The sequence below is a fragment of the Peromyscus maniculatus genome, chromosome 23 (assembly GCF_049852395.1).
Source record: "Peromyscus maniculatus bairdii isolate BWxNUB_F1_BW_parent chromosome 23, HU_Pman_BW_mat_3.1, whole genome shotgun sequence".
Taxonomy (NCBI): Eukaryota; Metazoa; Chordata; class Mammalia; order Rodentia; family Cricetidae; genus Peromyscus; species Peromyscus maniculatus.
In genome coordinates, this window is record NC_134874.1 from 20,417,359 (window position 1) to 20,435,319 (window position 17,961).

The 17,961-nt window shown below is 47.7% G+C and overlaps 1 protein-coding gene across 8 annotated transcripts in view; it reads right to left on the bottom strand.

The window, feature by feature from the left end:
• The window catches only part of Rimbp2 (RIMS binding protein 2), a 194,409-nt gene that overhangs the window by 125,605 nt on the left and 50,843 nt on the right, over positions 1 to 17,961 (bottom strand). For all 8 annotated transcript variants that reach the window (XM_016002820.3, XM_016002799.2, XM_016002804.3 and 5 more), the window contains exon 2: positions 13,977 to 14,089. The gene's annotated coding sequence lies outside the window, so the exon portion shown is untranslated. The remainder of the gene's footprint in view (positions 1 to 13,976; positions 14,090 to 17,961) is intronic.

Here is a 17,961-nt window from a genome sequence, read left to right on the forward strand (position 1 = left end):
CTTTAGTGCTCTTCCCACACTGGGGCAAATCTCACCAGCAGCCATCATGGAGAGACCCCCCCCCCCCAGTCCTCCATGGCTGCCTCAAGGATCCTTGGCAGGCTGTATCCACTACCTGAGTTGAAAGCTGCCTCCTAGGAACCACAGCTATCACTCCAGAGCACCTGGGGTCTCCCCCAGTGTTTCCCTCACATGGTGAGTGTCCATCCAAATAAAAGCCTCGAAGCCACCCAGCTCCTCTTCCTCCTGCGGCACCCACCCAGTAAATCATTCACCACTTTTATGGCCTTAGCGTTTTTACTGCGCTCCTTCCGACCTTTAGTCCATCTGGGATGTATTTCAGTGTAAGATCCGGAGATGGGATCCAACTGCAAATTATTTTTCAAGTTAGCACGACAGGTGCTTGAGCCCGGCTCTGTTTATATAACGATCCTGGGATTTGAAGCGGAAAAAGAACTCCAGATATCAAATCTCTATGTGCAGCACCAATAACAAAGGTGTGCTCAGCATGCTTAGGGACGTCGGGTTCTTCCCTGGCCCTTGGCATGAGGTCAGCCCTACCAATAGCCCCAGTAGCCTAATCCATCAGCCTGGAGCCTGAAGCAGGGGTTGAGCCAGCAGGAGCAGAAGAGGGACTTGGAGTTTGTTGATGATTCAGACCCCCAGCATCCCATGACCCTGCCAAAGGCTTAAGTCGGAGGACCCTTGAGCAGAGCAGTCAGCCAAATGCCACCCAGCTAGTGAGAACCCCAGAACCTGGGTGAATGGTTTAACACTGTTCCCACAATTCTTCCTTCAGAGCTGGGGACCAGCTTAATGAAGAGTTCTTGCCTAGCATTCAGGAGGCTCTGGGTTTCATCTCAGCACCACAAAAGAAAGGGGGAGGGGAGAGAGAAGGGCTGGGTACAAGGAAAAGAGGAAGGGAGGGAGGGAGGGAGGGAGGGAGGGAAGAAGGGAGGGAGGGAGGGAGGGGACAAAAAGGGTCACTTCTAGCTGTGTTAAGTAAACCCACAGGTGGGAGCACTTTCTCTGATAGCAGGAACAACCTGTCAATCATCCAGTGCCCTTCCAACAGGCCTGCATTTCAGTCCCCACCCGCCTGCAGCATTCAGAGGAAGAGCCATCATGGCCACTCCCGGGTAACATCCATAGGGCCCACAGGACCAAGTGATAGAACTCTCACTGGGCGCCTGGTGTGTGGTCAGGATGATCTCCGAACTGTCCTCCACTCTATCTTCACTGCCTCCTGTGACTCGGGCCTGTCCTTGCTTCCTGCTTCAAGGAGCAGACCTGGACTACCGAGGTTCAGACCTGGGCTACCGAGGTTCAGACCTGGGCTACCGAGGTTCAGACCTGAGCTACCGAGGTTCAGACCTGGACTACCGAGGTTCAGACCTGGACTACAGAGATTCAGACCTGGGCTACCGAGGTTCAGACCTGGGCTACCGAGGTTCAGACCTGGGCTACCGAGGTTCAGACACGCAATCGCAGCCACAGCTAAAACAGGCAGAGCGAGGTGCCATCCAGCTGTCCCTAACTCCATCCAGGAGCCCTGTCCTTCTGTCTCTGGAGGCTCCGATGACTGAGGAGAGCCCAGAGGAGAGAGGAAACACATGAAACCTATGGGTCACGACCCCTTTGAGATCAAATGACACTTTCACAGGGTTTGCATATCTGATATTCTGCATGTTAGATATTAACATTATGATCCACAACATGAGGAACTGTATTAACGGGTCGCAGCATTAGGAAGGTTGAGAACCAATGCTCTAGAGCGCTAAACATTCATGTGGAAGTTGTACAGGTGGAGACCCACAGCACTACATGGCCAGCGGCCCATCCACAGTAGCTGAGCCTGTCCACGGGTGAAAGTTTCTGCTAGTGGGGACATGTCTATAAGTGGATACTGCTGGGCAAGCAGGCCACAAGCTGTTCGTATCCGCAACCCTGAGTGAATCTTGAAACAAGTGTCCCACGACGAGTGGGCAGGCTAGAATACAGAGGACTCCATTTCCGCAAAAACACAGGCACACGCCCTCCAGAGTAGGAGCAGCCGCTGCGGCCACCTGCCGATGACGGGGTGAGAAATGCACATGATGGGTGTGAAGCAACCCTTGTGAGTCGTAAGCCCCCCCCAACTCTGTCCATGTTTCCAGGACCGTGCATGTGTGTCAGCACCTAAATTATGCACTTGAAATGCATACAGTTTATTTCTTAGCAATTAGGTTTTACTGAGTACTTGAAGAAAGAATTTTTTTTTTTTTTGAGAGTGTCATACTGTGTAGCCCAGGCTGACATCTAACTGTTGGAAACCACCTTGCCTCAGCCTCCCGGGCACTGGGATAGCAGCTTTCAGCAGCCCAGCTGACTGGGAGAAAGGCACTCAAAGGTGTGTCTGCAATGGCTAATCAGCTTGATTACATCTGTCATCAACTAAACCCCAGGCGTCTGGGCACACCTGTGGGGGGCTTTCTTGATTGGATCATCTGACGTGGGAGGACCCACCCTACATCTGGACCATGCCTTCTGAAGGCAGCCCACCTAAAAGGACATGGAAAAAGGAGGCTCTTGCTTTTTGCCTGCTTGCCCTCACTCTTGCTGGCAAGTTCATCTATCCTGATGCTGAGGCGTCCCTTCACTGGAACTAAAACCTACTTCTTTGGACTCCAATGTAGAATGAAGACTGAGACACCCAGCCTCCTGGATGGAACAGCTACAGCATTCCTGACCTGTCAGTCAGGAAACAGCCATTGCTGGACTAGCTGGACTGCAGCCTGTAAGCCACTCAAATAAATTCCCTTTTTAATAAAGTAATGAATAATATACATTCATTCTATCAAGTTCTGTTCCCCTGGAGAACCCTGACTAATACAGTGTTTGCATTAAAAATCATAGAAAGTTAACTGTAAAAAAAAAAGTATGAAAAACAGTATTTGCAGAAGACTATTAAGACTATTAGATGGACACTCACCTGAGCTGTACCCTTCAAGATGGATTGACATCAGTTCCCTGTGTGGTCAGACCTGGATCCCTCTCCACCTTCTGAACCCTGCCCACATCTCTACAAATTGTGCACACACACCCCAAATCACACATGAGGGTTCCCTGCTTTTCCTGCCAGGACCCCAAACAAAGACCACATCCTCAGAACTACACTTAATCACAGTGGGAAAGTACATAAAGGGTTAGAGTCTCAATGTCAAGGTAAATTTCCTGCAATTTGGCAAATCTAATGAGCACTACCATCAAGATCGCTAGCAAGGCTGAGTCAGTCCAGGCCACTGCCAGAACCTAGACAGACTTCATGAGCTGGCTACAAATCTCCAGGCTAGGCCCTCCCTGGATGGATCGGGCAGGACCAGAGCAAAGACCAGCTTGCTAACTGGCCAGTATGTTTATCTCCTTTATTCCTTGTTGGATTGGCAGCCATTAGGCCACAGGACATCCATTGTGCTTGAAAGCGAGCTACAGCCTCAGATTAAAAATTAATTTATTGCCTAGTCTGGCTTTCCAGCTTGATGCTTTAATTGAGTTTGCTGTGAAGGGGAGTGCTGAGCTGCCGTGGTTCGGCCCAGGCCAGGGCCTCAATGTTGGGCGTGAGGCTTGCAAGCTCTGTGATGCAATTAGCTCCCACACAGACTGCCCCAGTCACTCCGAATCCACCCTGGCTCTCTGCGCACACGTTATGGAAACAGCGTTATTGATCTATATACATCTTCAAAGACTCACTCCAGCAAGTCGAGGCTCAAAGAGAAAGATGGGGGAGCTGAATCCATTGCCGAGAGAAAGGCTCTTTGGAGATGCACGTTCATTAATTAAATTAAACATCTAATTCAGCGGCTACTATGCATTTAGAATGCAAATGACTGTGGCATAATTCCCTAGAGAAACTTATGGCTCTCCTCTTAAGTAAATGGCGTATAACCGGAGAGGGGTTAAAGAGAGCGTTATCTATTACACCCCCATTGCCTCTGGTCATGGAAGGTTTCCAGAGATTTGCTTTATTTAATGAACATTTTACATAGTGGCAATTTATAACAGGCACATGGCAGGCATTAGCCCCCACGATCACAAAGGATGCTGGACCAGGCATTCACCAGGGTTCCTCTGCAGATGAGGAAACAAGAGACCCCTCCTTCCCTCATGAAAACCTAGTCGGCCTTAGTCCTTCCAGCTCTGAAGCTCCATAGGAAATTTCAGAGTACTAGCTGGGCTGAGGATGTACCAGACCCACCCTTTGGAATCATGAGGGAACCAGGCTGATAGGTCTGAGGGCTGGAGAGATGGCTTAGCAGTTAAAAGCACGTAGTGCTCTTGCAGAAGATCCGAGTTCAGCTCCGAGCACTCATATCAGATGGCTCGCAACCGCCTGTAACTCTAGTTTCAAGGGATCTGACACCCTCTTGTGCATTTCATGGGTAAATACACTCATGTGTTCTTGTTCAAACAAAACTTTAAGCAAACAAGTGTGCATGATGTCTCAGCACCTGGCAGCCAGTCACGGGGCAGAGCTAGTTCCCTGTACCTCTCAGGTACAGTTTTGAAAGAACAGCTTCATAGCCCAATGCACTCTGATTGCCAGTGTTTTCCGGTACAGGTGGCCCTAGGTCAAAGACAAGGGGCTGCCCGCTCTGAGCATACCCTGCTGCATCTGGGACCAGAGGTGACAGGTGGGCCTCTGCCACCTGCAGTGTCTGGCACTGAAGACCCAAAACCTTCCCTTCAATGAAGGCAAATGTCCTACTCCAACGAGGCTTGGAGAGAGGGGTGTAGCTTGCAAGACCCATGAGCTGCATGCATGTCCTGGTCTGGCACCACCTGGCAGAGCCTCTGATCCTCCAAGGCAACAGCCCTGCATTATTTTGGGCAAACGGTGTAAGAATGTAATGTTGGAATCAAGCTATTGTTCAGGCCGCAGTACCTGCAGCAGCCCTTCCCCCTTACAGGGACCCACTGAGAAATTGTGCATCATACTTCCCGGAGCCAGGGTCTCTCACATGGGAAAGCAAGTTTATATCAAAGCAGGAATTGATGGTCACACCATACATGCTCCCCACCCCTTCCCAGTCTCCTGCCTGGGAATCAGAGAGCCTCACTGCAGGGCACCTACTGTGAAACCCTTATCTTTGGGAAGGTAGAAGAGACCCCCTCACTTCATCACCAGGGCCCTGATTTCTCTCCTCAGAACCCTCACATCGTGCTGTTATTTGTCCATCCACAGTGCTAATAATTTTTCTTATCAACTACCTACCCCCCATACACTGACTCAGTGTTCCTCTTGAACTTGTATCCAAGACCTTTCAAGCAGGAGGAGCTTAGCTATCTCTGTTGCCTGGAGATACGGTCAACTGTTAGGAAGACTTGTAAGAGCAGATGGGGTGCAGCTGCAGATTTCCTGGTCATTTTAGAACTCTAAGGTGGCTGTGCCATGTGGCTCTCCTGGGGGAGGGGTGTCCCTGGTCCCCAGAGCAATTTTGCAGTTACTGAGGTAACTGTGTCCACCCACCCTGTCTGCCCATGTCTAAGAAGCCCTTGTCTCTGCCACCTGCAGCCCTCAGGGGGCCCCACTACACCCCCTCCGGTTGAATGCCATCAACATGAAGTCTTTAGAGACAGTAGGCTAAAATGTCACCCGCGGTGTTAATTACCCTTTTTAAATAATGCATATAGACAGTGATGCCCAGCAGCGAGGTCTACAGTGGGTGAGGGATAAGGCCTCTGAGCGAGAGGCTGATCAGGCCACGCCCACCAGGCAGCCTCCCGTGTCTCAAAGCGACTGTTTAGGAAATGGTAAGCTTCCTCCTGAGAGCTGCCTACTGTGATTCCCCCTAACAGATTCCCCCAAGTATGCAGATGCCAGAAGGATGACATCTGCCACTCTCGCTTCCACAAGGAGGTTTACAGACCTCAGGTTACCAGACTCTGGCCCGCAGAGGGCTAAGGCGGATACAGCCCAGCTAAAATGTGCCCCTCCTCCTCATTGCCCACACATCTTCGGAACTGCAGACTCCTGCCCCAGAATGCAGGACCCTTTCCCTGTACCACCCAGGAACCAGGAGCAGGCAGTAGGCCTGTGCTGTTCGCTACTCATCAACCACGTGACATGAATCCTCCCCCAACACACACACACACACACACACACACACACACACACACACACACACACACACACACACGAAGGGACTCTCACTACTCTGACTTGTAGGCCAGAGTTGTCCTTAGAGCACCACCAGGCTGCTGTCTGTCTGTCTGTATGTCTGTCTGAGCAAGCCACCGGGAGCAAGCCAGTAAGCAGCACTCCTTCATGGCCTCTGCGTCAGGCTCCTGCCTCCAGGTTCCTGCCCTGCGTGAGTTCAGTCCTCACTGCTTTTGATAATGAACTGTTATGTGGGATTGTGAGCAATTCCTCCCCAAGTTGCTTTGGTCATGGTGTTTCATCACGGCAATAGTAACCCTAACTAAGATAGCATCTGCTGTGGGATGGTCTGTATGTCAAATCTGTTGCTCTGATTGGTCAATAAATAAAACACTGACTGGCCAGTGGCAGGAAGTATAGGTGGGACTAACAGAGAGGAGAAAAGAAAGAACAGGAAGGCGGAAGGAGACACTGCCAGCCACTGCCATGACAAGCAGCATGTGAAGATGCCGGTAAGCCACGTGGCAAGGTATAGATTTATGGAAATGGATTAATTTAAGATATAAGAACAGTTAGCAAGAAGCCTGCCACATCCATACAGTTTGTAAGCAATATAAGTCTCTGTTTTTACTTGGTTGGGTCTGAGCGGCTGTGGGACTGGTGGGTGACAGAGATTTGTCCTGACTGTGGTTAAGGCTGGAAAACTCTAGCTACAAGCATCCTACAAGATCACGCAGCTCCTGGATTCCAGAGACAGTGTCAGAGGCGTGGCTCACTCCTTTGGCTTGGGGATGGTCTGGTGAGAGTGCAGACAGGTCCCCTGCTCCAGTCCAAGGAGGATGCCTGAGTTGAGTCAGGCCCCTTTGAACTTAATCCTTGAGCAGCAGGACCCAAAGACAGAAAGTGGCAAGGGGGCCCATCCTGCAGGACCACCCTGAAAGTCCCTGTGTTGATGGGGCTCTCTGGATGGTCAAGGCTTCTCTGGTGCTTGCTCTTCTAGATTCTTCAACAAATTCCCTTCACAAAAGAGATAGCCAGAGGCTGGCAAGATGCTCAGCAGCTAAAAGAGCTTGCTGCCCAGCAGGACTGCCTAAGTTTGATCCCTGGGGTATATATTATGGATGGGAAGAACCAATTCCCACAAGTTGTCCTCTGACCTCCACATAAAAGCCACAGCACGCGCATTCGCGAGCACACACACACACACACACACACACACACACACACACACACACATGCATACAAATGCAGTATTTCATAAAGAAATGAGAATAACCTTTAGAGAGGAAGCAAAGGAGGAGCTCCCCATCCCTAGTATTACCCTGGGAAATATGGCCTCCCTGGTCTCACACGCTGACTCCCCTGAGCCTCTGTATGGACCCGGAAGACAGGTTCTTTGAAAGATGCCTGCTAAGATTGGGAACGCTATGCCCTGAGGGACAAGTGTGGAGACCCTACACAATGATGGTGCCTTTCCCCTGCCTGTCAACAGAACGTGACAGACAGTGTGTCAGGCCTGTGTGCCAAGTACTCACTGGGGACTCTAATTAAAACCAAAGCCAGCCTAAAGAGGAAGGGGTTTGCTTTCCCAAGACAGTCTCTGAGCTCCTGGATCAAGCCAGTCCTGAACCAGAGCACTCCCACTTTGTTGGGGACTATTGGGGTCCAGCCCCTAATAGTCTCCTATCCAGGGTCCGCGGAAGGATCTATCAACTAGCTGAGAATCTATTCTTTAAGGTCGGTAAATCAGTCTACGCACGCAGAGTTCTTTGGTCCATTCGCTTTAATTCCTCTGGCATAACATCCTTTATACACAGCTTCAGTTCTGTTCTCATGTCTAGCTCCTTTCTTGCCTGATTTCTCTATCTTTATCTACTGTCCCCTCTAAGTTCTAACTTAATTCCTTCATCTAGTTCTGTCCCTTCTAGGTTCACATCTATCTAGTTCCTTCCCCTATCAGTTCTGTCCCTTCTAGGTTCTCATCTATCTAGTTCTTTCCCCTATCAGCTCCTCTCCCGTTTCCTTCTCTCTCATCTGGCTCTTCCTCATCTTGTTCTTCCCCATTTGGCTCTTCCTCATCTTCCATCTCGTTCCTCTAGTTCTCTCTTTTAGCTCTTCAATCTAGTTCTTCCCCATCTCAGCTCGTTCCTCTCAAGTTCTTACCCATCTAGTTCTTCCATTCTCTTTTCTCTTCTCCCTCTGCCTCCTGGAAGTCTCGGTATATAAAGGGAGGGTCCGAGCTAAATTGTGTAAAGCTATTACTTAACATCCACCTCTCCTAGGCAGTGTCTCCTTGTGGAATTTACCATAAATCAGGAGACTTGCATGTGGGCTGTTATCATTGTTAGTCCACCTGGGACTAACAATGGGCGCCCACCTGGGTGGTGTTTCCTGTAGTCCTTGAAAGTGGCCAAGGGAGATATCTGATTCCAGAGAAAGCCTTTCCCTGAGGCTGTTCTCCAAATTACCTGGAATGTGTATGTCCAGAGAGTGCTCAGTCTACACTGTTAGTCCTTCTTAGGGAAAAGTCAATTGGGAAAGCTATGAAGGCACACATGATTTTCATAACCGAAGACAGCTGATATATAACAAGCCAAGTAACACCAAAAACTCCTTGGGATTTGGCTTCCTCTGGAGGAATTCCATGATCCCTCTAGGTAGTGACTTTGCCATAACCAGCTGAGTTCTTATGATATATTTCTGCGGCCCGCAACACCACTTTAGTGAAAGAAGTCAATTAACTCCCATGCCTAGAGTCCCACACCTATGGGACTTTTGAGCTGGTTTCCCACCAGCCAGCCAACTAAAGCCCTTAACATTAATGATGTCCCTGGGTGTTGTGACTCCAGAAGCCTAAACATGCAGCCGTATCTGCAACCTCACTTTTCTAGTCTATAGAACAAAGAAGAACAAGTCAGTCATCTGTGGCCCAGGATCTGCATCGTCAAGAGCAAGCATGTGACATCAAGGTCTTTGGTGGCTGGAGATAGGGCTCAGTCTGTAGAGTACTTGCCTAGCACTGGATACACAAAGCCTTGGATTCGATCCTGCAGCACATAAAACAGATATGGTAGCACACATCTGAACCCCCAGCACTTGGCGGTGGAAACAGGAGAATCAGGTGTTCAAGGCCAGCCTGGATTACTTGAGAACCTATCTCCAAAACACAAATAGACCTCCTACCATGATGTTCTGCCAACTTCAGAGTCCTGACCGCCCTTCCTGGCAAACACGTATTCTTCTCTTCTCAGTATGTATCCTGGCTAGTTTTATGTCAACTTGACACAAACTAGAGTCATCTGAAAGGAGGGAACCTCAATTAAGAAAATGCCTCCATAAGATCTGGCTGTAGGGCATTTTCTTAATTAGTGATTGATGGGGGAAGGCCCAGCCCATGGTGGGTGGTGCCATCCCCGGGCTGATGCTCCTGGGTTCTATAAGAAAGCAGGCTGAGCAAGCCATGGGGAGCAAGCAGCACCCCTCCATGGCCTCTGCATCAGCTCCTGCCTCCAGGATCCTGCCCTGTTTGAGTTCCTGTCCTGACTTGCTTCAGTGATGAACAGTGATGCGGAAGTGTGAGCCAGATAAACTCCTTCCTCCCCAACTTGCTTTTTGGTCACAGTGTTTCACCGAAGCAATAGAAACCCTGAACTAAAACAGTGTGTCTCCCCTCCTCCTTCCCTCTCCCTCCTGCTCTTCACTGCCCTTGAGGCAAACACAGAGCCATGAGCACCCCAGGTCTGCAGGCCTGTCTGGAAGTCACGAACAACCCCTCTGCCTGTGGCCAACTCTGTCTCTGATACGTACACCTCCGCCCCACGTTGTCTTGCCTACTTAAGTGAAAGGCGTAAACAAAATCAGATTGGAAATGGCTAATTGCTTTAGCCAGGAAGAATAATGACATTAAGAGCCACTTAAACTAGACATTTCTGCCCAAACAACATTATGAAAAGACTGGAAGATCTGGGGTTCTCGCCAAACCACCCACCAAGAACTCAGCCTAGGCCTCAGGAAGGTCCTGGGCCTCAGGAAGCAGCCATTGTGTAACAAGCAACCCAAGGCATCACAGGGTCCATCTCTGAAGGCAGAGGAAACAGGGTCCCTGCTTCTCAGACACTGAGAAGTGCCCACTGTTAACTGCCACTTTGTTTAATGAGATAGTTCATAAACTCAAATGTATGGAAAGAAGAAACTTTGGATGAAATCACTGGCTAGCTTGCTAGTTAGGGCTCCCCACCTCCTCACCCCTACCCCCAACACACACACACACACACACACACACACACACACACACACACACACACACACACACACACACTTTGTTCTTCTGAAACAGTCTGTTGCATAGCCCAGGCTGGCCCAGAACTTACCAAAAAGCAGAGGATGACCCTGAACTCTTGATCCTCTTCCTCTACTTTCCAAGGAGGTTAGGATTTTTTCCTAATAAATAATTCTACAGTCATGTGCGCACTGCCGCCACCCCCCCCCCACTCTGCCACCCTGCTCCCACACAGCCACCGTTATTCACAGGCACCACAATTCAAAAATATTAAATGGAAAATTCTAGAAATAATAAGTTTCAAATAACGCTCACTGCGGGATATTGTTACGGCTGTTCCATTTTATCATTAGCTGTTAATCTCTCACCGTGCTTCATTGATTAATATGTTTTGGCGGTGGGGATAAAAAATGCAGGGCCACTGAGCTGCGTCTAGGCTCCTGTCGTTCATTTGTGTAAACCAAGTTTTGTCATGGGCTAACAAGGAACAAATAGCGTGTGCATAGGTTTCAGAACTCCATGACCCCCTAAAAGGGGGGAGCGGTCTCAGAACACATCCCCATGAATGAAGAGGTTATATTTGTCCCCATTAATACAGCAGAAAGTCTGTTGATCGCTGTTGCTTCTTTTGTTGCCTGCAGAACATTCTAGAAAATGTCAGGTTGTGGAGATGGATATACATCAAATAGAAAGCCCTCAAATTTTCTAGAGACAGAAGAAATGATATCTCAGTCTTCCTCTCCCTCCCTCCCTTCCTCCCTTCCTTCCTCACCTCCTCCTCTTCCTCCCTCTCTCCTACAACTCAATGCTTGAATCTAACCTCTGCTTGTAGCACTCATGACAACAAGCAGATAGTGGTTGTCTACCAAGCCAGGAGACTGGCACTATAGGGCTTATCTAGAAAAGTAAAATAACAGATGGTGTGCTTAAGGTTCTCAGGCACAGAGTGGGGGGGGGGCATTTCCTGCTGGGTCAGAGATCCCTATCTCAATAAATATTTGCCCAGCTCCTGTAATATACACCAGCCTGTAATATTAGACTGTGCACACCATGCATCCAAGCAGGAACCTGAAAGGTTAGCCCTCGCCCGTTTCATAATCTATCACCAACCACGCCACTTGCATATTTGTGTCTTAGGGGTTACAACCTCGGCATAGAAATACCAAAGTCTAATTGTGGTAGTCACTGGGATTAGCAACGGGGGAAGCTATCCAGGGGCGTTTTAACATTTTTCTTTCAAACGCCTCTCTGTAAAACGTGATTTGTTTTTATCTGGCACATCTGTTGCCTTTGAAATAAGACAGGGTTAATTATTTAAAGCTGCGGACACACAGCACACATCACACTTCTGTGAAAGAGACGTGGATGCCACAGCTTTTCCATTTCAGGCCTCTGAATAAACATTTTAACATAATAAATAATAAAAATAAACATTTTTTCAGCCTACCAAGGAGCCCTGATCTCTGTTTGAAGGAATCTTTTACACAGTGTTAACAACCATGTTCTTTACAGATTTTAAAACGCTGCTTGAGAGACCTTAATGCCAAGCAATCCTGAAGGCATGCTTAAGGTCACAGTCATGGCATCCCTCAGGGCTGAGGCACTCTTCGGTAATTGATCATCCCCTATCTGAGCCTTTGGGTCAATGGGGAAGACTTCCTGTTTTCAAACAGTTGGAGAATCTATCTTCCCACTCCCCCTTCATAGTTAAGCAATTCAAACGTTCTATACCCTTCCAAAGTAAGAGGAAATGTAGATGCAGTTGTTAGTGATGTGTGATCAGTTCAAGTCAGCAACAATCGTGCACCAAAAAAACAGATCAGTCCATTCCAAACACGGCAAAGATTCATACACGCTATCAGACCATTCCATAGCTCTCAGGCCCAGAACAACAAAAATTTGAAAACGTTCAAAAAGTAATGAGCCTTCAAAATACTCTTCTGGGACGCCTAAGATAACAAACATTACAGGGTAACTGTTAACGGGTCTTGACTTGGAGTTGACACATAATAGACACAATTGAAAAAAAAAAATGAAGAAATTATGACCCCCTCCTTCAGCCAAGCCAGGCCCTCCTCCACAGCCTTATTCATGATTCCTTCTGGCTTTTTAGGACCAACAGCTACTCACTATAAATGATATCTACTGTGGAATTAATTTGAAGCCATTATATAGATAGTGATAAACATTTAAGTTACATGGGGTTTTCCATGCAGTTCCCTCCTTTGAGGTTATCTTCTTTATTTGTTCAGTGAAGATTTGCGGCTCTCTCATCATGGGAGCTAAATGGTTACCAAGCACACATCCTATATCCAAAATATGAGAGACACATAACAGACCATTTCTACCTCTTCACAGGGCAAAAGAAATCAGAGGATTAGGTGTGAATTCAAGTATATGAAACATATAGCATCTGGGTCCTTTCCTCAACAGCACAGTCATTATCATCACTCATTTCCATCAATATCATCTCTGTCATCACCATCATCTGCATTATCACTAATAATATCATCAACATCACCATCAATAGATCACTGTCATCATCAACATCACCATCAAAACATAATTGTCATCATCATCATCAATATATCACTATCATCAGCATCAGCATCAACATGAATTTATTACTGTCATCACTATCAATACCATCACCATCATTATCATCATCATCCCCCCATGGCCACCATCTGTTCATCTGCAGCTGCTATGGCTACCATGTGACATCATCACCTCCCCTGCCATCTTGCCGCCTGGAGTCTGAGGCTCACCACCATTTGATTTCGCCAGAGCCTCACCCCATGTCACGCATAGGCAAGTTCCACTGGCTCAATTTCTGCTTCATAACCCAAACACAAAAGGAACAATTACAGTAGTCAGCTCCTGGCCAACCACTTGCAGGGTGAAAGCCTGTATGCGGAAGCAGGAGCAACTGAAGTTTTACCTCTCAACTCCATCTCTTGGTCACAGTGTTTGGGCCACACCTCTCTCTGCATGGGAAGCTTCAAACCAAATGCCACCCAAAGAAATCGCTTTTCTTCTCAACTACTCCACGTACTTCAGTGACTCCAGAGTAGTGAAATCAGAACGGACTTCAGTGCAGACCTGAACGTGAATTTCCCAAGTCTTCTTCATCTTCTTCTCCCCCCCCCCAACATACTCCTGTGCCAAACACGGGAGGTCGTGCTTGTCTGAATGCTCCTTGCATTCACATTGACTTGTAACAACCCTCAGAACCCTCAGATACAAAATGTGACTTACAATCAACATCCTAAGCTAGACTTGAAAGTCCTAAAAAAAAAAAAAACCGGTCCAGCCTACTTTTCCATGATTGGTGTTCCAGACAGACCGCTCTACTCCCCGTACATCTGACCTCAGGACCTTTGCACTGCTACCTCCCAGGATAGAACCTTCGAAAGAGCACAGACCATCTTCAGCATGTTCTTCATTCCACCTCCCCAAACCAAAGACATGCAGCTGACATTCAATAAATTTGTCTTGACTAAACTGCTGAACCATGAAGACCAGACACAGCCCTTATATGCCACAGGAAGGACTACTTACCACCAAGCACTCCAGCTGGGTTCCCTGTCTCTAGACACGGTGAGAGTCTTCCCAGTGTTGGGTCTGTCAAATGGTCTTTAGTGCCTGTGGTCTTCAGGTATGCCGGGTCATTTCTAAAGAGCAGGAAAGAGCACACACACATGAGTTCCTGCAGGCAGAAGTGCCTCAGCTCAGCTTTCAGTCTCTTCTACACTCCTCCATATCTGAGGGGCAGGAGAGTCAGGATGACGCTACTCTGTCCCTGTCAACACCAGCTGAGAGAGTGGCTTGACTCCCAGTCCTCCCAATCTGGAACTTTCTCTTCCTTCACCCAGATTTCCTGGTCAGCAACTATGAAAAACCATATACTCCTGACATAGCCCTTCCCAGGAAGGTCATTTGTAGTTCATGCTGATTTGAATTCACTCTGAATCCAAGGATAACCTTGAGTTTCTAATCTCCCTACCTCCAGTTCCCAAGTACTAAGACTGTAGGCAGGTGCCTCCAATCCCAGTATACACATATACTGGGATTGAACCCAGGGTCTCCTGCATGTTACACAAGCAGTATACCAACTAAGCCACACCCTTAGCCCCTCCATGATCCTTAAGTAAGTGTCTTCCAGGTTCTGGACTCTGCAAGAGAAATGTATTTAGGGCTTGCTCTGGTTTTCTTCTCCTTAGCTGTGATTTTAAAAAAAAGAAAAAATGACCAAAAGCAACTTAGGAAAAGGGTTATCTGACTCACACTTTAAATACAATCCAACTGTAGGTGATTTAATGAGCATGCCCCCCAAAGTTTCATATGTTTGAATGCTTGGTCCCCCCATTGGTGGAACCATTTGGGAAGGACTAGGAAGTATAGAGATGGAGGAGGAGTGTCCCTGGGGATGGGCTTTGAGGTTTCAAAAGCCCATGCCATTCCCAGTGTGCTCCCTCCACCTCCTGCTTGTGGATCTGATATAAACTCTCAACTACTTCTCCAGTGCCATGCCCATCTGCCTGCGGCCACGTTCCCTGCCATGATGATAATGGACTCTAACCCTCTGAAACTGTAAGCCCCAAATAAAGTTTTTCTTCTATAAGTTGCCTTGGTCATGATGTCTTATCACAGCAATAGAAAAGTAACTAAGATGCCAACATTGAGGGAAATCATAGCAGGAACTGAAGCAGAAGCCATGGAGGAACACTGCTCACTGGCTCACTCACAAGCTTATGCTCATCTAGCTTTCTTATATAGCCTAGGCCCACTTGCCTAGGAATAGTACTGCCCACAGTGGGCCCACTCACATCAATCATCAATCAAAATACTCTCGTTACACACACCTGCAGACCAATCTGATCAAATCACTTGGGACATCCTCTTCCTAGGTGACTCTAGATTATGTCAAGCTGACAATAAAAAAAAAACTAACCAGCACTGGGCTCATTACCCAGATGGGGCTGATGGACACGGGGTTCAGGTCAACATGGGGCTTGCTCTAATCTTGGCCCTTATTATCAAAACAGAACTGATCATCCAGAAAGTATTTTCATAAACCAAATAAATAAATAAAAATAAGTAGAAAAACCAACCAACATGAGGGGATGACCACTCAGCCATCAGATATCAAAGAGCAGAAATGTCTGAGTGTCACCCATGACCTTGCACCGACCTTCTGCAAGGCTGGTTAACTGATTAGAACCCCCATAATTGAGGAGAGGTTGGGATGTTGCAGGTCTAGAGCCCAGTTATAATTTATCTTAGGCCATCTTTAGTCTCCTTATAAATAGGCATTTATAACCTGCCTCTGTACATGAGCTAACATCGTGGCAATCATTAGCAAATCCTTTGGAATGTATAAACAGACCCCCTCCTTTCTACCAACCAAAAGGCTAAGAGTGACATCCAGTAGCACCTGAGTCCTATGGCAGAGGTTTTCTGGCTTTGCTATAACCCGCCTGCCTGATGCTTCCACCGGTGAATTTGAAAAGTGACTTGCTTTATGACTTTATGACTATAAAACCTTCATGAATGTGTTAGTGTGTTGGAACAAGTAACTTCGGCTCACCCAAGTCTTTGTTCCCTGGCCAGGGTCACTCATATTTGGCTCCAGAATGAACTATCTCTTATCCCCTTTGAGATGAGAGCTGTGTTTCTGGGTTCACACTTCAGACCCTCTAATTGAGATAAACACAGTATCAGACATTGTTTCTTTTCTCTCTTATTTTGCTAAAACAAGATTTTCAACTGTCTAGAGTCAAGGGGCTAGGATGACAACTTGAACCACCCTGGGTTTCATCAGCAGACTCACACGTGACCCTGGCAGGAATTCAAACAGTGTGAGTGACAGCCAGGAAGAACAAAAACAGCCAGGCCTCATTTCAGACTTCAGAATTGAAAACCCATCTGCATGGTTGAGATTCAATTTCTTTCAATTAAGCAAGCGCTTGCCGAATACCTCTGCCCCTCCTGGCAGTCCCAAGACCAATGGTGAATGAGATCCAGTCTTTTCAGGACTCGGGGCTGGTGGAGAAGGGTGGAATGTTCACGTATAATTTCAACTGGAGCTGGAATCTAATAAGATTAGGAGGATATGCAAGGAGGACGTGCAGGAAGGCTGTCTAGACAGGAGAGCGAGCCTTGCTTTCTGGAGCTATTTAATGAGAGTACTCCGGATGAAGAGGGGGCAGACAGAGCCCACAGGAGGTCACCATATTAGAAACAGAGAAATGAGTCTGTCTGTGGGCGTTCCTCCCCGCTCCAAAGGTGTCCTGTTCTTGAACATCACCCCATACCAGCTTCACTTAGATACGAGGCTGGAAACACCAAGTTGATAAAAGTCTAATCCAGAAGCTTCCACAGTTCCCTTCCAGCCACCTAGATGGGGCCCATCTCGGACACCTACTAAGCTTTTTAGACTTCTCTCCAGGATCAAGCAGCCCTCCTCCCCCACCTTCATTCAAACCAAACCTCCCATCTAGATGTCAAGGTTCAGTGATATGTGACTCAGTGGGTAAGAGATACTTCCATCCCTGGGACCCACGCGAGAGAACCAACACTCCCAAAAGCTGTCTCCTGACCTCCACAAGCTATCCAAAGCAGAAGTATGTGCAGGGGGGGGGGGGGCGGGGAACCTTGATATTGCAAAGAAGTGTGGATCAGGGCAGGGGCAGGGACTCAACTGGGCATGCTCACAAAAGATCATCCCTGCTGGGCTTGTTGACTTTTCATGTTCCCAGGAAGGGAGGGTCCTGGGGCCCTCACCTGAATATCTAGGCACTCGTCCCAACCAACCAATCGTATGCAGTTCTGTCCCTAATTGTATGTGGCCTCAGGGAGGGGCTAAAGATCTAGGGAAGGCCTAAGGAGGGAAGCTGGTACCACCAGGCATGGTATAAGCAGTCATTATTAATTGGTATTAATTATTAATTAATAATCAGTATTAATATGTGGATTGAAGATGGCATAATTTAAAAAAAAAAGAGGGGATGAATAACTCTAAGGAAAATTTAAGAAGCTGTGCAATGAAGAGCTGCAGTCCCCACCACTGGCTGGGTCTCCGGCTAATACAACGTCAATGCTAACTGTCGACTAGAGCAAGGTAACACTTGATCATGCATTTAGGCTGTGGGGGTAATGGGTAACTCCTCATCCCTTAAAGGGTTCCCCAACCTCATCCGATCTACATTCTAGGCAGATAATTCTTTGAGTGGACGACTGAGCACTAAAACCAGATGCTACCAGCGCCCCCTCTCACACGGCAGGTCTTCCCCTGAAAGACAAATTTGTCCTTGCCAGAGAACCACTCATCTGTCACTGCCTAAAGGGCTATTTTTTATTTATGAAATTTGATTAGTCAAAAAGTAGTAGGATAGGGCTGGAGGGATGACTCTGCAGTTGGGAGTACTTGTTGGTCTTTCAAGAGACTGGGGTTCGGTTCCCAGAACTCACATTTATTTAAAAAAAAAAGAGGCACAGCAGGGCACACACTTGTCGTGTCTATACTGGAGAGACAGAGGTAAGC